Source organism: Stegostoma tigrinum, chromosome 9 (assembly GCF_030684315.1).
Source record: "Stegostoma tigrinum isolate sSteTig4 chromosome 9, sSteTig4.hap1, whole genome shotgun sequence".
Classification (NCBI taxonomy): Eukaryota; Metazoa; Chordata; class Chondrichthyes; order Orectolobiformes; family Stegostomatidae; genus Stegostoma; species Stegostoma tigrinum.
Genome location: NC_081362.1, coordinates 50,343,457 through 50,369,188, shown reverse-complemented (window position 1 = coordinate 50,369,188; position 25,732 = coordinate 50,343,457). Strand labels below are relative to the sequence as shown.

General features: G+C 39.9%; 1 protein-coding gene across 43 annotated transcripts in view; it reads right to left on the bottom strand.

The window, feature by feature from the left end:
• Nucleotides 1–25,732, bottom strand: part of nrxn1a (neurexin 1a) — a 1,700,803-nt gene that overhangs the window by 1,568,943 nt on the left and 106,128 nt on the right. The window lies entirely within an intron of this gene.

The following is a 25,732-nucleotide window of genomic DNA, read 5'->3' as shown; positions in this document are numbered from 1 at the left end:
CTTTGTCTCCCCAATGTAGCACTGCTATTGAGTTCAGTATTTCAATTATCATCAGAACAAAAAAAAACACATTTTAGTGTCAAGATCAATATATTGACTTAATGACCAGTATGTCAGACATTAATTATGTTGTCTCTGACTTATCCCAAAAGCCCATTACACCATATTCTAACTAGAAATGCAGAAAACTATAGTTACTAAAGCCAAAAACAGTATCTTTTGTTTGATATTTGCTAGGTCCTTGTTGAAGAATCATGATGTCATCTTCCCCATCTCCTGACTGAATGTTGATTACCGAGCAAGGCAGCTTTAGATTGCGAATGCTCATCTGAGTGCACAGCAGCCTTTTAAAAATGGCATATTTTCCAGTGTTGCTGGTCTTTCAATCGATATCCAGTGAGTTTGAAGTTCTTCTGGCAATGATACTCACTGAGATGGAACTCGAATTGGATGAGAATGTCACCATAAGGTGAGACACATAGTTAATGAGGTGCAATTGGTAAGACAGGGCAAGAGATCTCACTTGGCCTCATGGCAAAACACCCTTAAGAAATGCTACAAAGCAACATTTAGCCAAATAAAACATCAGATTCAGCCTAGAACTACAATTTCAGTTTGATGACCTTGTAAGCACCGCACGCACATTTTCTGGTTTCAGTATTTTCGAGACCAAACATATTCAAAAAATATGTGTTGGGACCCTGTTGAAGTCCCAATGCACTGACTCGAATAGAAATATGAATAGGAAATATAAACTTCTGATAGGCCATTCCCAATTCCCCAGGACCACCCATGAACATCTCTGATGCTGAGTTAGAATTGATGACTTGGGAGCAATTGGCATACTCACCTGGATAGTTACCCAAGAAATTTTAGGTAGTTTAAAATCATGTCTAACTTCCTGCCACGATCTAACTGATCCAGTCAATTCACCCTTGACCTCCTGGCATCCTTCCAAACAACTGAATATTACCCCAGTCGTTCCATCTCCACTCAACCTTCAAACGCTGGCATCGACCCTCCGACCTACTCACTGAGCATCCACTCTCCTGAATCTCCGAGTCCCCTGACCCTCCAACCCTGCCAGCACCCTGCAAGGCCTAATTATCTGATCCTTTCAACCCTTTGTTATCCGCCATTAGTCCAACCTGACCTATCCATTCACATGATCACTCCCTGGTTTCAACCTAAGCCAAATTCACCACTCTTCCCATTTGGCACCTTATCCAGCTAGTATCCTATTCACCAGACACCCTCTACCCACTGTGTGACCCTGTACAGCTGGCATGTTATCCCCTCTGCCACATGACCCAATTACCTAGTTCACATTCATTACCAAGTTTTCTCAGGTGTTAGTCAATGCCCCAAAGCCTTTCAGTGTACAGTACGGCAGCTACTCCTTCCCTGACAATTCTAACGCCCTGAAGGACTTCTGGAAGACCACTCTACATTGCTGAAGAGAAGTCCTGGTTTGGAAGTCCTGGTCAACTCAATCATTTGACAAAAAAGCAAAAGAGGATGGCAATCCATCTGTGAATGATATTTCTTAGAAGATTGAGTCTAATAATGAATTTCCTTTCCGCAGATGGGCAGCCAGACCTGCTGAGATTTTCCTTCTTTTTCATACTTCCAGCATTCAAGTTACTTTGCTTCTCTACTGGAATCAGGGAATAGGATTCTGGTTGCCAGCAGATTATTAACAGGTGAGCAGACTTTACAGGATCATAAGTATCCCTTCACCCTTGGAAGACAACCAAATGAATTATTGCTGACTTCTACACGCTGCTTTGCAATTCAAAGTAGTCTTCAAAGAGCTGCAGTCCTTCCTTTAGTGCATCTTTAACAGGCTTCCCCGGTTCTTTTATGAAGGAGACAAAGGTTGGAGTTGCTTCAATGGTACCAGTCATGCCTTCAACTGACCACAATTTCCAATTCCAACCCATAAACTAGCAAACAATTGCTTTCCTTTCCCAATACTACATTGCCTGTAGTTCACTCTCATAGGTTGTCTACACAGTAGTGTTTTTTTTTTAACTTTGTTACATCATGGCCTCTCACGATCAGTTCCATTTTGGAAATGTTATTCTCTTCCCCAGGAAACTGTGTTTCAAAATCCTGAGACCTGCATCCATTGCCATTCGGCATTAACTGCCAGTGTTCCACGAGCAATCTTTGAGCAGGTCACCTAACTGTAAGGAGATTTTTTGCAGCAGTCCCTGGCCCTGAGATGATTTTAATCTTCTTGGTTATGGCTATTTTCCTTCCTATTTTCCCTCCTAAGACTACACTCCCATTTGAAAAGATGTTTGCATTTGAGTTCCGAGTTTGCTCCGGTCCTGCACCGCATCAGCAACCCTACAATCGGAGGATATATTTCCTTTCACTGTTCCTTTTACTCAGAGTGTATCGGTTCACACTTTGTTGCAGTAATTTGCAGCGAGCACGAATCTACTGCCTCTGTTACCCTATCTAAGTCTTCTTGCTATTTCCCATAATTTTCATTTTTGTTTCTCGGCCTGAGTTCAACATAATCAGCAAGCTTCATCAGTGCCTAGTTTCCAAACAATGACTTAAAAGTATAAAAAGTAATGTCAGCACAGGCTCCATTTTTACACTACCCACACGTGGGCAATGTAAAAAAAATCACTGGGTGGAAGTTTCACATTTTCAGTTAAGCAGTTTTGTTGAGTGAGATTCATGGCATCGACTCAGCCATGGTGTCTCCTCTCACTCAATTTTCCGCTCTTCGACTCTTTGTAATTCATACCAGCTCGCGGGTGCCTTTTTTCAGAAGTTGTGTGCAGCTGGAGGTGCAGGTGTATTTGCTGCTGCTGGCACCTTCCAGTGTTCACATCACTGGTATCATATTTAAAGCCTAGCTGCACACCACTTCAGGCACTGCAAGCCAGGACTGATCCCTCACACATCACAAGATCATAAAATGGAAGAGCAAAGATAGGCCATTCGGCCCATTGAGAATGCTCTACCACACAATGGGATTATAGCTTATCTGATGAATCTTCAAATCCACTTTGCTGCCTTTTCCTCATACCCCTTGCTTCCCTCCTTCGTCAAACATCTATCTACCTCAGCCTTGCATATATTTACGTCCTAGCCTTGACAGTAAAAATTTCCACAGATTTACTATCCTCTGAGACACAAAATTCCTCCACATCTCAGTCTTAAACATGTGACCCTTGTTCTGAGATGATGCCCTCTGGTTCTAGACTCTCCCATTAGGGGAAGAAACATTTTCACATCTGACCTGTCAACTCCCCTGAGAATCTTGAACTTTTTGATGATGCTGCTCCTCAGTCTTATAAATTCCACAGTGGTATTTGACTGTTATCATTGCGGACATGGCCAAAGGACAGGTAAGCTTGCTTCTCATACACAGAAATCTAGATCCTAGTGGACGAGTTGATGCAGAGAAGGGCAGTCTATTTTCTATAGACCACTACAGGAGACCACATTATCAGACTAAACCAAATTTCAGTCTATGTTTGTGGCTCTTCTGGGTGAAAAGGGAAGCCCAGAAATGCAGGAAGAAAGTCAGCAATCTATGGTCTTCAAAGGTATGTGCCACCATCTTCTCTGTGCTCCTCATAGTCACAGGGCCACCGCTCATGCTAACTGTCTCCCACTATATATGACTCACCTTAGTTCATGAACTGCAGCTCTCACCAGCTCTCACCAGCTCTCACGATTGTGTCATTTCACCAGCTCTCACCAACCTCCAAACCTACTAACCCTCCCTGCCTTCTGTACTTCACACTCACTCACTCATTGGAGACAGCAAACAGCTCATTGCCTCTCCACTTCGACGTCACTTTTAACTGATTCTCCACCCACTCCAATCAGACTCCATCTCTAACTTTACCTCAAAGACAACATTGTTTTAGGCCATGAGGACTAATGCCTCCATCTGACTGACCTACCTGCAATCCACAGACTGGCTGCATTCTACCCAGTTGCCTGCCATATTGGCTGTGACCCAACCTCTGGACTGCAAGAGCACAAATTCCCACATCTGACTGGCTGTAGCCAACTCCCAGAACAGGAGGGGACCATTGAGTGACTGTATCAATACCACTGACTGGCCATAGGCCCACTTCACTCCACTAAGCACTCTCCTACTTTGATAGGGCCATTTGTTTAAAACACATAGAGGTGTGTTTGCTGTCCAAAACTGGCACATGATGCAAGTCTGCTACTGACGTAGCACAATGTCAATCGCATGCATGACCCCCTTGTCTGTTAAGTGCTCCTTATCGATGCAAACTGCGTGTCTTTCCCTGTGCATCAAAAGCAAAGCAAGCCACAGAGAGACCATGTAATCAATGTGACCAAACAGAAAGGCTGACAGCCTGTGAAATTAATGCTGAATTCAGAAAGTAAGGTGAACTATGCAGTGACTGATAGCCTCCAAGTAGACACAGAGTGAATGAGTACAAAGAAAGCAAATAAGATGCATCCTGTGTAGAAGCATGAAATGCTTGTGTCCCTTGTGCACAAACCAACACTACATCATAGATTATCTATCTGTACACCATTCACTGCATTCTTTTACCTCATATTCTGACTTCAAAACATGCAATCAATCAAGTATGACCGAGCCTTTACCAGTCAATGCCTAATGTTTCTTATTACTACTGAGATCACCGAGGCAGCTTACCTCCAAATGCTTGTAAGTCACTGAAATGTTGGCATGGATCAGGTCAGTATAACATGCTGTAGGCACTGAGACACTGTACTGGCTCTATGTCTTTACTGCAGTGAATAACAATATACTATATCAGGTTAGCACTCTGAAAAAAAAAAATGATAAGATGTATTGCACCAGCAATGCAACCATGGACATAATAGCAATTAGACAAAATAGATGATCTGAACGTTGAAAGTGAAATGGAGATACGGCCAACGTATTTTCTGAATGCAATCAATTTTCAGCAAGGCACAGCAGCGAGGAAATCATTTACGGACCAATGTTTCAAGCTGCACCACATAGACCTGTATTAATTCTCCAGTAACAGACAGTACCACAGGCTGCTACCTGCACTCATTTTGTCATTGATTTCATTGAAGTCATCCATGGCAACTGTGAAGCAGCGGATCTTGCTGCTGATGCCTCCAGGAGATTGGTATTGTCAGCGTAGAGCCTCATTACGTAGCATTTATACAGAATTTCATTGAGTGCACAAAAAACTGCACCTCAATATTACACATAACTAATGTAGAAATATCTAACCATCCAAATTTCACGCATGATGTCAAAATTATGAACCGCTCAATGAAGCTTTACTAAACGCTCAGTGACAAGGAGCTAAATATTGTGCTACACTTTTCCATCTTCCAAAAGCAGGAGTTGTCGGGGTCAAATGTTCTGCCGACCTTGTTCAGAAAATCTGCAGACACTACGAAAGAAGGCAGCTGATTGGCTGCTGGCAAGCTTTCTTCCTGAATTCTAAATCCATAACCGGAAGACCCATCCACCTGGAGCTGCCAGCAAATCTGTGGCCACTATCTGTAGAATCTGGCAGTGCTACACTAGATGCTGTAGCTGCTGCCAGGGTGCCAACCTGAATCACCACCATGCCCCGACCCCCACGCCCCAACTACTCCAAAGGAGGGTCAGAGCAGAGATAAGTAGCTTTTTAGGGTAGGATGACGTTTCAGGGGTGGAGGAGTGAGGAGAAACTGGTAGTCAGTCACAGTATCAAGAATTGGCTCTCAGTGGCCATCCTCCTGCCCCAGGTCAAGTCCCTCGATCTTGGATGAAATAGTGCGGAGTGAAAGACTCCCCAAAACTAACAGCATGTCTGTACAGGCTTGCCAGTGAGTAGGATAGCTTCTCCTTTAATCTTTTTTTTCTAATCAACCTTTTTAGAGATATCATTACACATCTCTGCAGCAAGTGGGGCTTAAAGTGGCCCCATTAGTCCGGGGTAAGGAGACTTTCACTTTGGCACAGGAACCCCTCCTTGGCTATTCCTTGTCCACTCAGACATAAAGCAATTACAACTCAGGCAGGACAAGCCCCTTAAGTGATCATTAAGCTCATTGGAAGTGCCTGACTCAATTTCACTGGAAAACATGGTGGTGCAGTGGGTTAGATACAAGCCTCCGGAACTTACCTCCAACTGGCACAGTGAATGTTTGTTATACATATAGATCTTAACTAAAATGAGTGTCAGGACTGCTAATCCAGGGTATGTACGATCATTAATTCAATGTTTATAGTCGGATATATTGTTACACAGTTCCTAACTCTTCAGGAATATATTGTAATGTGAATATATAATTTTGGGGTGACTTTACTTGTCGCACAGTGGTCATATGCTGTGTAACAATGTGTTAATGTATCAGTCCACCTGTCACATGGATATCTACAAGATAAATTCTTGATTAGGCCTCAACATTTTGAGCCAAAAACATGATTAAGTTCTATGGAGCTGAAGGCATAACATTGTGAAGGAGGAGTAAGGGTAAAAAAACCAAACATTTTAAAGGTATTTGACGATTAATTATGAAATCAACACAAAGGAGTACCGGAGGGAGAGTAAGAGAGTCAATCTTGCAGAACAAAATGGCTACCACAGTAATAAACACACAACTCCAGCATGATAAACTGGGAGGCTGATGATGCTGTCAGAGTATTTGAGAAGCTTAAATAAAAATAACGACTGACACTTTTTCACAAAGAGCAAAGGACCACCTAAATCCTTAAGTTGGCAACAAGGGTAGTGTTAAGATTTTATCATGCTGGTATGAATTTCAAAGCCTGAGGCAGGATTTGGATGAGTTAGTTAATGATTTCAGAACAGCACTGAAGAATGAAGCTGGAAAATGTAAATTTAAGAACTCAGTTGAAACACTGTGAGATAAACTCATATGGGGCTCTGCACACCCTGAAGAACAAAATAACTTCATGGGAAAGTATAAAGTCACAATACTGACGTTGCCTGTACGTATGATGCCACAGATAGGCAGATATAAGCACTGATTACTCAAACAACTAACATGAATTTAAATCAAGAGAAAGGAGGCACCTTCGTTGATGCAAATCAGAAATGGAAGAATTCACAACAGACAGGAAGAAAGATATGCAAGAACTCTGAATGATTGTATGAGTTCACAGACGAAAGGAAATGTCGCCCAGTATTGATCAAACTGCAGAGTTTATGGAAACCCAATCACGGAGAAAAGATATACAACTGAAGTGTGATCAGAGGCAGAGGGACGGGGAAATGAGAAGAAAATAGAATCAAACTATACACTCTACAGAATGCAGAAGGCCCATACCTGCATGGAATGTCTGGATGTGACAATTCTTAGAGAGAAAAGAAATATTGTACAACCATTCAGATCAGCAAGAGAGTGAGAAATAAGCTCGCAATCATGGTTCTGAAACTGAAGCTTAATTCAGGAGGACTGAGTAATATCGTCACTTGCAGGTAATATCAGAAGATCTTTCCTAAAAGCTTGAAAGCAAATGGTTCCTTCCTCAAAGTAATACACAGTGATTCAGAGGTGCACTGGCAAGACACCACAAATAGAAAAAGCAGTTTGACAGCATCGATCCATCAGAGGTGACATCTGACCAGAAGACGATGCACTGCTAACCAGCCTCACAACAACCAGGCCCAAAATTGTGCCAGTAAAACTTCTCCAGAGAATAATGAAGGTCATATGCGAATGGAGTATTGTAAACTCAGAGTCAGTTCGGCTAGATATTGGACAGGCACATCCAAAGACATTGAAAAAATACTGTTTACATGCAATGTATGCCAAAAAACCTGACATACAAAGCAGGAAGAGGTGATAGTTATTCAACTATCAGCCAGAATACAGTATCCCAAGGGAGCCAATTTATTTACACATAACTAACCCTAACCTTAAATCTAAGCATAATTAAATCTAACCGTAATGGCATCTCATAATTGCAGACTATTACTCCAAATCTCCTCTTGTACAAATTATGTAAGACTTGAGAGCTCCAGTAATTATCTCAACAGCATGAGTTCTATTTGCTGAGCAAAGTGTTCCAGAAAGAATAATCTGTGACAATCAAAATCAACTTATCTCCAGAGAATTTGTGGGCCACTGAACAGTCTGGGTACAACATCACGACATCATGACAATATCAAGATACTCTCTCCAAGTAGAATCATAGAATCCGTACAGCATGGAAACAGGCCATTCGGCATATAATCCACACTGACCCTCCGAACAGCATCTGTGCAGACCCAGCACTCTACCCTATCCTTGTTACCCCACAGTTAGCATGGCCAATCCACCTAACCTGCTCATCTTCGGACTGTGGGAGGAACCCAGAGCACCCAGTAGAAGCCCACGCAGACACGGGGAGAATGTGCAAACTCCACACAATCAGTCACCCAAGGGTGGAACTGAACCCAGATTCCTGGCACTGTTAGGCAGCAGTGCCAACCACTGAGTGACCAAGAAGTAATAAGATGACAACTCAATGATGCACAGGTTGAAGAAAGTCAACATGAGCATGTCACATCATTATCTAAGCTTTTGAAAAGACAGATTACGTAATGATCCTGGCCATTAAAATCTGAACTGTAATGAAATTGTTGGCAAAGCTGTGCCTTCAAGGTCACAGTGACAGAAACGGGTATGTAAATCAGAAGGAATAGGTTCCATATGCAACCTACACCCGTGCTGGCAAAGCAGAAAAGATCATCAGCACCACCAGAAATATCACTCAGCAGCAAGACAACAAATACAGCATCATTAGCAAGCAGTGCAACATCAACAACATTGCCACCAGTAAGTGACACATCATTAGCAACAACATACATAACTCTTGCAGCATCAGGAGCAATATAAACTATACCACCTGTGCATTGTATGCCAACTCATCACTTACAGCAGTGAATGGAGCATTCTCCAAGATGGAAGCACAATATCTGACATACCAAGTGATACCATGAATAAAGTTCGTAGAAAAGAAGACAAATCATAATAGATAATAAAGGTTGTTCACTTTATCGATAGAAGTTGACTATTAATCTTTAGTTTAGAAAAGAAAAGTTAATTATGAGAATATATATCCATACAAAGCTTTATAACACACAAAAATTTTAAAAAGGGTAGTGTCGTACTGTCATTTTATTTGTAAAATATCAGGAACTAATTGTTGTTACGTGATTATATTTCCCAGGGTGTCACCTTTACTACTGATTAGCAATCACGTGCCAAGTAACAATTTATCAATATATTAGTCCACAAACCACATATAGAGACGTAAGAAATATTGATGTTATGTGATTATTTTGAATTCAGAGGGCAGAAGAGGTAACATTGGATATTCCCCTTCAGAGTGATAACTGGTGTGAGGATGGAGGAAAAGATTTACATGATTGATAGCGGTAATCATTCTTCTCAGTTTGCAGCAAAATCACATTGTTGAGGCGCAGAAGAGGATGGTTAACTGAACAGCTGATTATGTCACACGTGAGCTGGCAGTGCTTAATATTGACTGTGAGGTGGAAATGGAATAAAAATACTGACATACTGCAGATGCTAGAATTCTGAAATCAACACAGGAAAAGTGGAAGAAACTCATCAGAACTGCTATCACCTGTGAAGAGAGAAAGAGAGTTAATATTTTGAGTCCAAAAGACTTTTCAGAACTGAGAAAGAACCACTGAAGAAAGAAATCATGCTGGACTCGAAGTATTAACATACGTTCTCTTCATAAACCCTGCCAGGTCTGGTGAGTTTCTCCAGCTTTTTCTGACTTTGTTCTGGACATGGAATTGGTTCCAGTCCTCAGTAATAAAAATGCTCAAGTTTATGAGAGCCAGAAATTAAGGTGTTTTTCAAACCTACTAAAGAACTGGCCAGTTTTCATACATATCTGACAAAGTTGCAGATGATCTTTTGTAAAGCTGGTGAGGATGCGAATTGGTACAAGCTCAGCAACACATAGAGTGAACAAGCAATGAGCCAGACAAATTGGGCAAGTAACCAATCAAAAGACTGTGATCATGATGAGTGGTCAAATTTATTTGTCTCTTCATCTTCGAGGAAATCAGAGTTTAAGATTATCAATACAATAGGAGCAGGGAGGGGTTAGTTTGGGGAGAATGTTACATTTTGTAGGTTTGGGGCTCCTGGGCAGCTTTGTTACCTTTCTTTGCTTTCACCTGTCAGTTTCATTCTGGACAGTGAAGATGGGCAAACAGTGTACGTCTCAAATAACGTATAGGCCTATATGTAAGCCGTTTTGATTTTAATCCAGTTCATGAGCTTTTGTATTTGAATTAAATTCACAATCTGTCACATTAAGCTTTAAATTCACAGCCTCTGGGTAGTTGATCTAGTAACATTACTATCACCACCCAGTTTCTAATTGCTTCCAGCCATTAAAGCATGAGTTTTTCAATTTGTTCAGGTAATTTGGGGCAGCACAGTGGCTCATGGTTAGCACTGCAGTCTCACAGCACCGGGGACCCGGGTTTGATTCCAGCCTCGGGCAACTGTCTGTGTGGAGTTTGTACATGCTCCCCGTGTCTGCGTGGGTTTTCTCCGGGTGCTCCGTTTCCTCCCACAGTCCAAAGATATGCAGGCTAGGTGGATCGGCCATGCTATATTGCCCAAAGTGTTCAGGGGTGTGTGGGTTATAGGGGGATGGGTCTGGGTGGGATATATCAAGGGGCAGTGTGGACTTGTTGGGCCAAAGAGCCTGTTGCCACACTGTAGGGAAGCTGTAGGGAATCTAATCTAATTGCTATACCTCCCTGCTGCACACTCAATCTCAACAACCTATCACAAATGTAAAATACTATGGTGGAGATTGTGGTATAGTGGCAATATCACTACACCAAAGTTACAGAGGCTAATCTTGATTGACTAATCCTCTCGTGACCACAGTTCAAATCTCATTGGCATAGCTTGTGGAATTTAAATTTAATGAACAGAATCAGGGTTTGAAATCTAGCTCCAATAATCGTGATTATGAAACTACTACTGATTTTTTTTAAGGAAAACAGTCTGGTTCGTTAGTGGCCTTTAGGGAAGGCAATCAACATCCTTGCTGGGTCTGGCCTACATGTTACTCCAGATCCACAGTAATGGGATTAACTCTAAACTGCCTTCTGAAATTGGTTAGCAAGCCACTCAATTCAAAGTTATTACACATAGGTAATGAATAATGATCTCGCTGGTGTCACCCACGTCCCATGAAATATTAAATTTTTAAGATGTGTCTTTCCGCACGATGACAACCCAACAACTTGATTCTCCAGTTCAATTAACAGCTCCTACATACTTTGTAAAACCTTTGAAAAAACTACTTATACTGCCACAGATCAAGTTGTTTTACTTGTGTGAAAATATATCAGAGAAGACTAAGGTGCCTTTAAAATAATTCTCAGGAACAAAACATCAGTCCTACCTCAAAAAGTAAATATTTCTCAATCAGCTTTTACCTTCAAAGTCCCAATCATGTCCATCTCCTACCAGTCCACATAACCACACCTCTCTGAAGAAAAGCTAAACAGTTTCAATGCTGCACACGCCATCTAAGATTAAGCCATCTTCATTGCTCTGGGCAGTTGGTAATCCCAAACAAATTATGGCCTAGAAATTGCAGAAGTAATGACAACCAAACTGTTAGTGCTCAACATGATTACCTCTCTGTGGCTGACTACAATATCTAGAGCCAGTACATGCACAGAAACCGTTGTCAGTGATTCCATGCTTTTTCAAAGGATGTGGTGTTGCAATCCTTTGATGATTGCAATCTATTGGAAATCATTGAACTGGTGATAATTTCTAAACTTCATACTTTTAGTTTCATTGTAATAATGACTAAAAATGTTTGATGAATGAAGTGTAACTTAATTCTTAACAGGGAACTATTTTCAAACTTTATTCTGGCCCTAAAAGAATTATGCTACTTTTGCTGAATGCTTAATTAAGATGGGAAATCCAACATATATTTTTAAATTTATAACATGTTAAACTTTACTTTAAGTTCACGTATGTGTCCCGATAATTTATTTTGCCACTTGTAAATGAGTTGCTTTAACTTTCTGGTTTCTAGTTTTTGAGAATGCATAATTGGCTCAGAATCTTGTTTACTGGTTTTGCATCACTGCAGTTGTTGGTGGATCTGGGAAGTCAGCAATGAACAGTGGTGTTCTGCTGCTGAACTCAAAATACCATCTGATACTCAAATTCAGCCGAAGATTTCCATAAGAATCTGAATTGCTTTAATATTTTTCAAGTCATTTCTTCCTCAGCTTGACAGTATGAGACTAATCAACCTCTCCCCATCATAAGATATCCATTTGCTACTTCTTTTTCCATAATGTTCTGCTACAATATGCTGAGCAAAGAAATATACAGTAAGCTAGATGTGTGTGAACTAATGGCTAGTGAAAACTCATCAGCAATTCCTGAACTTTAAACTCCATCTATATTTTGTAAATCTGATAGCTCTCCTTGCTATTTTCCTTCTGTATTGTATCCCTCCTGATCAAATTTTCTAATCGCACCCCTTCTCAAAAAAATCACATTTGACCCCTTCATCCTTGCAAGCTGTAAAAGCTCCCTCTCTTTCTATGCCAATGTGAGTTTGCCTACTAATCATACTTTCCCAGCCCCAACAGCCCCAAACTCCTGTTTTTCTTGCCAGGTTTCTTTCACTGTCAGAGCACGGCAGAAGCTCACATCAAGTTACAAATTACATCCTCTACAAAGCAGCTGAAGATTATTAATTTTCCTCCTCCTTCTCAAACTTGCTGCTGCTTTGGATACCTGTCCGTAGCATTCTTCCCCAACACCTCTGTTGGAAGAACTGCCCTCCTGGTTCCATTTTAACCTATTCAGACAGCCGTAAACATGAGCACAGTAGTTTCTCTTTCTCTCCCAGTAGTTACTTCTCAAGCCCACCCCCCCCCAATATTTTTCCTTGACCCTCTCATTTTCCAATTGTAGGTCGCTGTTAGTGACGTCATTCAAAGACAAGATTTTCGGTTCCACATGAATGCAGATAGCTTCTTTTTACCTCACCAGCGTGTCTCTCTACAATTCTCTCTACAGTTCTGACAGTTGCTTTCTGAAGTTGCTCACTGAAACTTCCAAACCACTGGCCTCCTTTCATAGTCACCGTAAATATGTGGTTGGTCCAATGCAATTTATGGACAATTGTGATCTTAAGGGTAGAATTAGAATATCCTTTGTTGTCACGTGTACTCAAGTATGGAAATACTGGAGTAATGTGAAAAGTTTACAATATCACCCCATATGGTGCCATCTTAGCTAAAAAGTGCCCAGGTTCAGATCTTAGATAAAAAGAGGAGAAAACAAAAGTTACATTACTTACATAACACGGTGTGAAGCTGGATGAACACAGCAGGCTAAGCAGCATCAGAGGAGCAGGCACGTTTGATGTTTCAGATCTTCTTCGGAACACTCTTCATTTCTGAAGAAGGGTCTTGGCCCAAAATGTCAAACTTTCCTGCTCCTTTGATGCTGCTTGGCCTGCCGTGTTCATCCAGCTTCACAGCTTGTTATCTCAGATTCTCCAGCATCGGCAGTTCCTACTATCTCTATTATATCACTTACAGTTGCTCATAAGTTAGAAAAATGAGAGTAAAGTTAAAAAGATAAGCATTATAGTCTTGCAGTAGATCAGCGCAGAGGATTTCCACACATGGTCTGCCCAGGATCACAAGGCACTGACCGCCTGCACCAATCCACGATCTGACAACCATCCTGCACTGCTTGGGCCTGCAACCTGCTAGCCATCCCCACTCGAAGCAAGCTTCCAGCCCACTCAGCTCTATGCCTCCAGTCCGCTTTACCTCAGGTGAGAACACCAAGAAGAGAAATAGGGGGAGCATAATAAAGGAAAATGGAAAGTAAACAGAAGAAGAGGAGCTCTGGTTGGAGTGTCCTTTTCCATCTTGACTGGAAAACTAGATGTTGGAGGACTCCAGTGATAGTAATACCACAAAACGTCAAGATGAGAGGTTTGCTTTATTTTCTTAGTGTAGATAGCATTGCTTATTACCCTAAACCTGAATTGTTGTCCAAATCATGTTGCAGGCAGGCGTAGACTGCTTCAGTATCTGAAGAATTATAAAAGGAACTGAATACTGTCGAATCATCAGTGAATGTCCCTAATTCTGACCTTATGATGGAAGGAAAATCATTGATGAAGCAGTTTAAGATTATTGGGCCAAGGACAGTATTTTGAGGAATTCCTAGAGATGAGCTGATTGGCTTCCAACCATTACAATCATGTCACTTTATGAAAGATAGGACTCCTGCCAGTGGAGAGTTTTCTCCCTTATCCCCATTGACTTCAACTTTATTCAGTCAACTGAATGCGACACTTGAATAAATGCTGCTTTGATGTCAAGGGCAGTCAGCCTCACCTCAACTCTGGAAATCAATTGTTTAGTCCACGTTTCAGAATTGGAATCCAAGGGTCCTTATAAACTTAACACTGGTGATCACTTCATTGCTATATAACTACCACTTGATAACATTGTTGACAACATCTTCCATCATTTTGCTGGTGAAGACTGCAGTGATAATGATCAGGATAGGGTTACAGGAGTTGGGATGTCATTGTTGCTGCTGAACAAGACATTGGTGAGGCCACTTTTAGAATACGGCATATAACCTGGTCGCACTTTCATAGCAAAGAGGTTGTTAAACTTGAGAAGGTGCAGAAAAGATTAACAAGGATGTTGCCAGGGCTGGAGGGTTTGAGTCACCGGAAAAGGTGAATAGAAGCTGAAAGGTGGCTTTATAGAGGTTTATAAAATCAAGAGGGGTAGGCTTAGGGTGAATTGTCAAGGCCTTTTTCTGAGGATGGCGGCATCCAAAACTAGAGGGCATGGGCTTAAAGTAAGGGGATAAAGATTTAAAAAGGACCTGAAGGGCAACATTTTCATGTAAAGGGTGGTGCATGTATGGAACAAGCTGCCGGAGCGAATGATGGAGACAGTTACAACAATTAAAAACCATCTGGAAGGGTATATGAATAGGAAGGGTTTAGAGGGATATGAAGCAAATGCTGGCAAATGGGACTAAATCAGATTGGAATGTCAGGTCGGCACGGACAAGTTAGACCGAAAGATCGATTTCTGTGCTGTATGACTCTACGATTGTAGGATCCTACCTCTTGTTGTTAGGACTTATGTGAGCAATTTTTTACATTGTTGGACAAAAGCAAGCATTGCAGATGCACTGGAGCAACTTAGATGAGTGCACAGCTAATTCTGAAACAAAACCCTTCATAAATCTACAGCTGAAGTATTGTCGCAGCCGATAACCTTAGCTGTGTGCCTTGCTCTTCGTGATTCCTTATGTCGTATGGAGTGAACTGAATTGGATGAAGACAGATACCTGTGATGATGGAGAAGGCTACACTGGAGCAGTTACTGGCTCCATCATCCTCGTTCATTGAACCCTTTCTTCCCATTAGTTACTTAATTGTCCGTCACCATGCACAACTCGACATGGAAGAACTGCAAAGCATTGATCTATTCAACTGAATACAATTCTGTTACTGTTTGTGTCCCACAGCACCTCAAGGAACCCCACTTTTGAGCTGCTCAATCTGTTCCAAATCTATCCCATTTTATACTTTGAAAGCAACACACAGTGAGTCCCGAATGTGAAGATGGAACTGGAGCCACTAGAACTATGTAGTAGCCAATGGTCTCATGAACAGATGCATCTGCAAGAGGCGGACTGGTGAAAACAACATCAAGTTGACTTTCCTCTTATGCTGGAGCTCTCAATTCCTGCCACAGATTCAGTCTGGCACTTAGGTGCTTCAGGACTTGCCCAAATTGGTATGGTGTTACCACGTCACTGTTCATGATGACCATGAAGATCCAATCCACATAAAGTACGCTTTGTGACCTTGCTACACCCAGTGCACTTTCGATGTGGTGTTCAACTCTGGGGCAAAGCAGTCAGTTGAAATCAAAAGTATTTCTTGCTCATGTTTAAGCAGATGCCATGTCACTTTGTGGACCCTGAGTCAGCGTTTGAAAACTTTGAAAGTCATCCATCTGTTCCTCTGATTAATGAATCAACAATACTCTGGCTCTTCTGCTCTCTGTCTTCCTTCATTTACAACTGAGCTGCTTGTGGTTCACAAACTTGGCTCTGACTGCACTCATCCAAGCAACCAGTGTATAAAACGAAAAAAGAAACAATATGCGAGCAGGCCCTCAGGGGACTCCTGCAGTACCCGTCTGGTTCTCTCAGACTTCCTGGAAATCATTATCTTTTGGCTTCCGTGGTCCCAGCTTGCAGTGTCACCACCTCATTGAACACTTTATCTACTTAGCTCTTGGCATCTTAAATGGGCCAAGGTGACTCAAAGCGTACTGAAAATTTGAAAACCACATCTCAAAATTTCTTCAGCTGGTGCTATTTCCTGCACATTTTGTTGTTTGGATCACCAGTAGCATCCACAATTTCTAATATAGTATAGGGCATGCATTCTTCTTGACCAAACAGTGCTGCTATGCCTTAGCCTTATCTCTTTAAATTAAATTTATTTTACTTTGGTGAACTTGGACTTCACTTAGTTAACCTTAAGGGTATTGATTAAACTTTCTTCTGACTATAAATCCACTTACACATTGGCCATATGACATTACTCAACAACCAATCAACCTCAGAAGCTTTAGCTCCCTATATATGGCTTCTTATCTTACATATTAACCCCAGTTTTAAAAGCAATGCTGAAATCTCACTCTGTCACAGACACCAAATTTAGCTGTTAATAAGGTCCCTCAAAAAAAATTCCATTAATAAAACTGCCTGAGATATGATCTCCCTTCCATAGATCCACAGTGACTCCATCCTGCAATATATGACTGAGAGTGTACTTCCACAATAGGGGAGCCCCGACCGGCTGTGGAACCAGTGGAAGCATTGTGCCATTTCTGTGGGGGAGGCCCAATGCAATTTAAATGCTGCCAGTATCAGACCTCCCGGGACAGAGATCATGCAGCTCTTGTAAACTGCCAGCCAGTCGAAAGCCAATGTCACTGAGAGCAGTGGATGTTAGTTGAACAGTTCGTCCTCACTTAAAGTTGTGTTGCTGAAAAGTGCAACATTAAGAGAGACAACTTTATGCAAATCACAATTTCCTATTGAAACAAATGTGAAAGCTGTAGTTAGGTTCTGTAAGGCCTTCTTCATCAGAAGGAAAAACAAATTAAAACATTATACTTTGTAAGGTGAAATACTTTACATTATTAAATTCCTATATGTGTAAACTAAATTATTTTTAATCCAAAGTTAACTTTAAAACATAAAGGACAAGTGTTTACTTTCCACTTAGCTCCTTCTTACTACCTCTTCATTTCATGACTGAGCTTGCTCACCACATATCATCAGTGGGGAGGCAACAAAAGGAAAGATTATATAATGGAAGAAACCATGAATCAGAAGAGCAGCAGTGAGGCAAAGGGTCAGGGAAAGTAGCAGAGGCCACTCCAAATTTCACTGATGGATGTCACGATCCTGTGTCATACTCAGTGAAAATCAAACTTAAAATGAAACAGACCCAATTAACTGGCCAAGGTTAAAATGGACAACCTCAGCCAGAGTAAATTCAAATGGTAACTAACTGTAATGGTCCCAAAGCTATAGGAGAAATGTGCCAGTCCAATTAAATCCCACAGGCGCCTTTGAGTCTGGTCGGGTCAAGCATAACTGCTATCAGTTGCTTCATTAATGAACCTTAATCATCATGCAGCCATTGGTGCATGAGATTACTGCTTCAAGACCTTCCCATTCCCAAATTAATTTGGGACAGTGGAGATAGTAAGGACTAAAGATGCTGGAAACTAGAGTCAACAATCATGAGCTGGAAAAGGACAGCCAGTCAGACAGCATCCAAGGAGCAGGAAAGTCAACATTTCAGGCTGAAACCCTGCAACAGGACCGGGCTAGGGGAGGGGAGCCCAGAAATAAATGGAAGGAGGGGGATGGGGTTGGGAGGGAGGGTAGGTGAGATGGAGATATGTGAATACAGGTAGAGGGGTTATTGTGGTTAGTCAGTAGTAAAGGTGGAGCGAATAGGTGAGTCATGAGATGTACAGGCTGGGACAGGAGAGATTTTGAAGCTGGTGAAGTCAACGTTGAGGCCATTGAGCTGTAAGCTCCCAAGGCAAAATATCAGGTGTTGTTCCTCCAGTTTACATTTGGCCTCACTCTGACAGTGGAGGAGGTCAATGATGGATATGTCACCAAGAGAGTGGAGGGGGAGTTTAAGTGGATGGCAACCAGCAGGGGGTTGGTTGGTGCGTGCAGAGCACAGGTGCTCTGCAAACTGGTCCCTGAGTCTCCCCAATATAGAGGAGGCCACATTGGGAGCAACTGATACAAGTTGATCAGGTTAGATGAAGTGCAGGTGAATCTCATCCAGATTTGAAATAATTGTTTGGGACCTCGGATGGAGGTGGGAGGGAAGGTTATGTAGCATCATCTGCTGTTGCAGAGAATGGAACTGGGTGCTTACCGCTAGTACTTTAAAGACCGTAGATTCCCCTCCTCTGTTTTTAAGGATGCACTCAATCATATTTCCCCATTTCCCTCGCTTCTGACCTCAAACCCTCTCCCCTCAACAACAATATGGATAGAATCCCCTTGGTACTCACATGCCACCCACCAACCTCCGAATACAACACATCATCCTCCAGCATTTTTGCCACCTAGAATCAGACCCTACCACCAAAGGGATATTTCTGTCCCCACTCCTGTCCACTGTCTGCAGGGACCGTTCACTGTGCAATTTCTTTGTCAGCTCCACACTCCTCACCAAACCCTCCAACACACCTGGCACCTTTCCCTGCAACTACTGGAGGTGCTACACCTGCCTCACACCTCCGTCTGAGGCCCTAAACAATCTTTCCAATTTGGAGAGATTCATCTGTACTTCATTTAACTTCATCTACTGTATCCATTGCTCCCAATGTGGATTCTCATATATCAGGGAGACCAAATGCAGACTCAGGGACTAGTCTGCAGAGTATCTGCACTTTGCACGCACCAACCAGCCTGATTTTCCCATTGCCATCTACTTTAACTCCCCCTCCCATTCCCCTGGTGACATGTCCATCCTTGGCCTCCTCCACTGTCAGAGTGAGGCCACATCTAAACTGGAGAAGCAATACCTGCTTACAGCCAAATGGCCTGAATATTGACTTCACCAGCTTCAAAATCTCTCTACCCCTAACCTGTCCATCTTCTGACTCACCCATCTACTCCACCCTTCGCACTGACCAACCACAATAACCCCCCACTTACATCCACGTATCTCCATCTCTCCTACCCTCCTCTCAGCCCCACCCCTTCCCTCTATTTATTTCTCCGCCTCCCTCCCACCCCTCCCCATTCCTGACAAAAGGTTTTGGCCCAAAACATTGACTTTCCTGCTCCTCAAATGCTGTCTGACTGGCTAATTTGGGACGGTTTTCCAAACACAATAAATGGTGCAGGTCCATCTACCTGATGCTCCCTTCAACAACCCAATACTCTTGCCCAACTGTGCCCCACTATCACACCTATTCCAGAGGGTTCAACTGGATTCTGCCACAAATACTCTCTCAGTGAATCAATATTGCTGCATCAAGATGCCATCTATTGGTCAAACTAAAAGAGAGGTTGATTGGTTGTCATAATAATCTCTACATCATTCATTTGGTCATTCAGTGCCTTTTTTCTTCCATCCCCAATCCTCAGGCACTATTCCTGATTCTAATGATCCCTGAAGGTACATTTGGAGAGCATAACTGTTGTTACATGCCACATGTTTAACAGCACTAGGATGAAGCGTACTCAAGCTTGAACCATTATTGTCTTACATTTTCTGCAGACTATCAGTGAATTAATTGTCTGAAATATATTCCTATTTAATACTTTGGCAATATGGTTGGCATGAACTAGTTGGGCCAAAGGGTCTGTTTCCACACTGTATGACTCCACGACTCTACTTCATCTCATTCTACCCATCATTCCAATTTCTGTTTGAGAAGACTGTCCATAGCATATCCATTAAATGCGAACAATTGTTCAATGAGTACATCTGTGATCTTTTGGTTGACATCTTACCTCTGCATGAGTAACAGTACAAAGGATCAACTAATAGACTTAATTTATAATACACATTTGCCTACTTGAGATATTCTACATAGTATTTATCAGGGTCATACAGTACAGCAACTGTAATGTCACATTTTTCAGACACATACTGTCTGAAAATACATTTATAAGGTAATAAAACTTACATGAAGATATACACAATCCTCTGTCAAAGGTTGATCTGACAAGTGATCCCAATGCTAATAATTTTAAGTATTCATTATTTCATTTATGAAGTCAAAACAATTTCTTATTTTCTTGGTGAAGACACCACTGCTGATAAATGTACTCCTTTAAAACACTAATATTTTTCCTGAACAATATATTTATTTATAATGGATTTCCACTAAATGCCTCTGTAAATGCATCTGTCTACTATAGTATTATTGCAAGGTACATCTGAAAACAAAATAATTCCACTTGAATTGGAACCTTTTTATCATTTGTGTGATGCATCAGAAGTTATTATTTTCCTTATGCACATATGACCTATAATTCCACTAAAATCACTCTCTTCAACTTTTCTTTCATTTGCAACATTATTTTGATTTATAGCATATATTCAATATTACCACGCTACCAAGTACCTGAAAAGAGATAAATGATTCAAGAAATTATTAAACAGTTGAACAGCTCTTCTTTATTTACAGGAGTCAAAAGCATGATGGGGAATAATTCATAACATATCCAATTACACAATTCAGATGGCATTGTTGCAAACCAGTGTTTGCACTGGTAGTTGGTAATGCCTAAATTTTGAAATCTATTTTGACAGCCCTATAATGCCACTTCTTTATGTCTTCTGTTGTATATACAGGATACGAATGGGGAATATTTGTTCATTTCAAACACTCAATTAACATCATGCCATTAATCATTTGGCTATACACTTACTTGATCAAGGAAACAAATATTCACAATATAACCATATCTAACTACAAAATCAGAACAATCACTTGAATTTTAGCATACATTATTATACCATGAAATACTATATAACTGATTTTTTTTAGTGCCATGATCACAATTAAACCATAAAGTAAATAATTTTGGTCAATTAAAAAATTTAAAACAAAATCTAAAAGAAAGCAACATTGTGAAAATGTCAATAAAATCATGTTGTCACTGCTTAATATGACTCATATGATGATTTATTTGTCTTTTCAATTTACAAGTGTTTTCTATTGTCATGTATAAATAACACTCCTCTGCAACATTACTAAATGATTCATGTCATCCAAGATTTTCTGAAACCTCCAGTTGTGCCAAGGTCTATGCAAGCAATATGCATCCATTTAATCAGATTTTCTAATAAGCTTTTCATAATGTCTAGTAAATGCAAAATAATAAACAACTGATGTCCATTACTGTAAATGTTTCTGGTGTACAACCTTTTCATCCTTTGTCAAGTCAAAATAACGTAACTGAGGCTTTCACAATATCTGACTGAAGACCTGATTTTGTAGCTAAATAAAACATCAGAAATTGCATATTTATTACACGCTTTATACTTTTGAAATATTTTAATTTCATTTCAAAAGGTATTTCTTTTTCATTTGATGAATATAAATCATCCCTTTTTTCACTTTAGGGAATCATGAAAAACAACACATCCTCTTGGTGTTAAATTGTTAATCGGTGTTCTGTATACCCCCATTTGTAATGTGCTCTACAAGCAGCAGATCAGTTACGCATTAAATTTCCAATTCATCTAGCCTCATAATTACATCTGCCAAACACAACACAAAGACAGCAGTTGCTGAGCTTGGCCTAGGCATGAGAAAAAATTAAAGGTTAAACTCATTAATATAAATTCCCTCTGTCATCATACTAAATCAAAAATGCAAGATTACCATGGGGCAAATAATCAATAACTGAGTTCCTGTATTCATCACATACAAAATTGAAAACTAAGTGGTATTCTTCCTTTCAATTTACAATCAGCACAAACGCTAACAGAAGTTAGAACTAATACAGAAAGTACAATCCAAGGAAGCTAAGTAAATATGGTTTTCAAACTCATTCCACAATTAGATGCACAATCTATATGAATTGTCGGCAGAAGTAAAAAGTCGGAAACAGAATCTTTACCTTAGGTTAGTGGGCTATTGTCCTCAAAAAGATTTTATAGTCCACATTATAAACAATAAAATTTTGCCACGCTAAGTGAAAAAATACGCAGGCAACATCAAGCAATGAACTGCTTTACACAATACACCTAAAAATATTTGCAATTTTACACTTCAAGCAAGTAACTCAAACTTTTCCCCACAGAAAACCTACAGAACAATAAGGATCCCAATATTCTTTGCAGAAACACAAAGCAAAGGCCAATCCAAGCATGATTATACTGAAGTAAGGAATATTTTCGACCCAGTTATGAACTTACTTTTCCTCACAAATGTAAATTTGAGCTCACAAGCATACCGTAAGTATCAAGAATCTCTGCTTCCAAAATACTTTGCTACACAACAGGAATTTGTATATAAATTAACACAAATGTTGCATAAAGAAAGGTGACTTTTGGAATAAAAATTCAAATGAGTGAATACTTTTGAAATACCAGATTTCTTTTTAATCTAACATTTAATAACTTCCCTGGTTTCAGGTGTATTCAAAATCTTGGGATGGAATTCTTGATTTTTCTAATTTTAGTTGAAAGTAGATATGAGTTAAAAAGGTGGTATAAACTGAGTAAAAACTACCATCATACTACTCTTCCATGTTTTGCGCTGTTGAGTGCTGACACATCTAGGAATATATGAAATGAAAATCTGCAAAATGTGAGAGTAAAGGTTAAGTTTCAATTCTTAAAGTAATTAATGAGAAACTCACACATGTCCCTTGGAAGAGAAGGAAATTGAAAAAAATGGAACATTTTACTTCAGGGTAGGACAAATGTCAGTGAACTTGTCAAGCAAGATTTATTTCTATCACCAAAATCGTGATGAGAGTGAATTTCAATATAGCACAAAATGCGTCAGTTTATACAACATTGGTATATCTGACAGCTACTGTATTTAACAACTGTGTGAAACCATGCAACTGCAATTGTATGAGTGCAAACTTATCAACTGTCCCTGCCATTTTAGCATTACTGTTGTACTCAAGTCTGTTTAACTTCTGACATTTGTTTTACTCTATCTGTAATTATCTGCTTTCATTTTCCACTAAAATTATCACAGCATTTTACTTTGAGTTCCCTTACTATATTTGTTGTTGTAGTTTCTGGCATTTTATTCTGTTCCCAATGAATTATTTAACTTACAGCCATACTGCGCCCATTATCTTGCTATATTTTTATACAGTTTCACACTGTTTATGTCAGAATCACTGTAACATTGTAGTTTGGCATAATTATTTTCTCTTTGCTCTCAGCCTTACATGCTTCAACCTACTGGGCTTCATCAATTCACTGTCATTATATTCAATTCAATACGATGATTAATGTACATTACATTGTTGATTATTTATATTTTTGTTGTGTTTGAAAATAATAGTTAGATTCATACTATAAAAGATAACATTCCAGGAAGTTACACTTGTGACTCATGGGAAACTACAAGAAAAAGTCAAAATTCTCAAAATGTTATGCATGCTTGGTGACCTATTTCTAATCATTTTCAATGTGGGCGTCAGGACTCTCAGTAACCAGGACTTGAGTTATTCCACATATTTTTTCAAATTTTGCCCATATTCACTGCAAAATTTTACAAGTTGCAACACAATAAACAATTCTGAGGCAGTTATAACTGATTAGTTCCATCATAATTTATGAATTTTAGCGAAAATATGCAATTGAGAAATTTTTCAAAAAAATTGAATCCCTCAGAATCAATGGCCGTATGAAATGGATTTCAAAAACAATTTGGGAAATGCATGTTTCTATAATACATAGAAAACAATATTTCTACACAACTACTTTGTTTCTGAGAGAAAAAAATTTATAGGCCATACAATTATATAAAGATTCAAAATCAAAAATGAGCAAAATTATTATGTGGAAATTATTATCATGACAATCTCTCAAAATGGTATTTGTTTTCTATGAATAATATTAGTGGGAAACGGCAAACAACTAATTCAATTAAATAAAATATTCAGACAATGTGTAATACATTCATGAGTGAAAGGGTATTGCCATGATATTTTTTCTTTAATAAAAAGACAGTGGTTGATGGGAAAGATATGCTGGATATTGTGTTTTTAGGTTCAGTAACCCTAACCTTTTTGGTGTTGGAAACTGCATGTCTCATACAATACATTGCACTGCAGAAACGTTCCTTTGTTTTTCAAGAAGATAGTCAGTGTAATATTTTCATTATTGCAAAAGAATAACATTATGTATTTTGCATATCTACTAACAATCATCCAAAACTGTCATTACATTGTGCATGGACAAAACAAAATGCATACTGTGATTCCACTGAAACATTCATCTTTTAGACCTGGGCGTGGCAATATGTGCATCCAACAGCATGGCTTCATGTTGAAACAGGCAAAATTAGAGCCAATCTTTCATGTAGTTTCCCTTCCTTCGTAACACGAAGTAATTACCAGAGGCCCATAAAACTGCAAGCCATCAAATGAACTGCTGTATGCAAGTGGGAAAATGGTACTTAATAATCCTAATTTTTAGCATTAAAAATAAATCAGTAGGGAGAGTTAACATGAGTATTAAAGAAATTAACCCACAGAAATAAATCATTACACACTGTAAATTTGTCTTCTCTATCATACAAAAAGGAATGCCAGTAACAGACAAGAAAAGCTAACAAATTAAATGGACATCTTATTTCATTAAATCAATTTTGTCGGTGTTTCACTACCAAGAATCTTAAATCTATTTACCTCGCAGAGATAAATGACTCATATATGAAAGCAGGACATGTAATATTTTAGTGAAGTTAGTGGGCTGTGTATTATTTTTAATTGTAATTCTGCTAATTCTAAAAATGGTATAGAAAATCTGTGAATGATGCATTTTAAATTTAAAAGAATTAACCACAAACACAGTCGCAATCTATACTTTGTAAGGTAGTCGCATAAAAAAATTGTGATATTAATATTTTAAATATTCATTTGTGATATTAGTAATTTAACATTATTTTAATAGAATTTGCAGAGAAGTATTTAATGGAGAAGATGGGAGTCTCACCTGCTGGTTGTACAATCTGTAAGAGTCCTATGTCATCTCTTTTTTGGAAGGGACTCTTTGTGATGCGTCAGTCAAGTACTTCACCAGGCAACAGAGTGCCTTCATTTGGATCAAGGAGGCCAGAGATAGATAACCCCTACCAAAGGCTTTTGGCCATTATAGGCCAGCAACATTTCATTGTTCAAGTTCCAGGGACTGCTTCTCAATGTTTTCCCCCTCCCCACACCCTACAGCCACAATGCCAGGTATCTCAATCTGACATTGAAAGGGATGTCCCAGAAAGATTGCCACTGGTTGCTTTTCAGGTTTCCCACACACATGTATCCTCACCCACTACTGTATGAATATGACCCATGGCAGGATGAAGCCTCAGGTTTATTCAGAGCAGTGGTGGGAAGGCAGTGGGTTCAT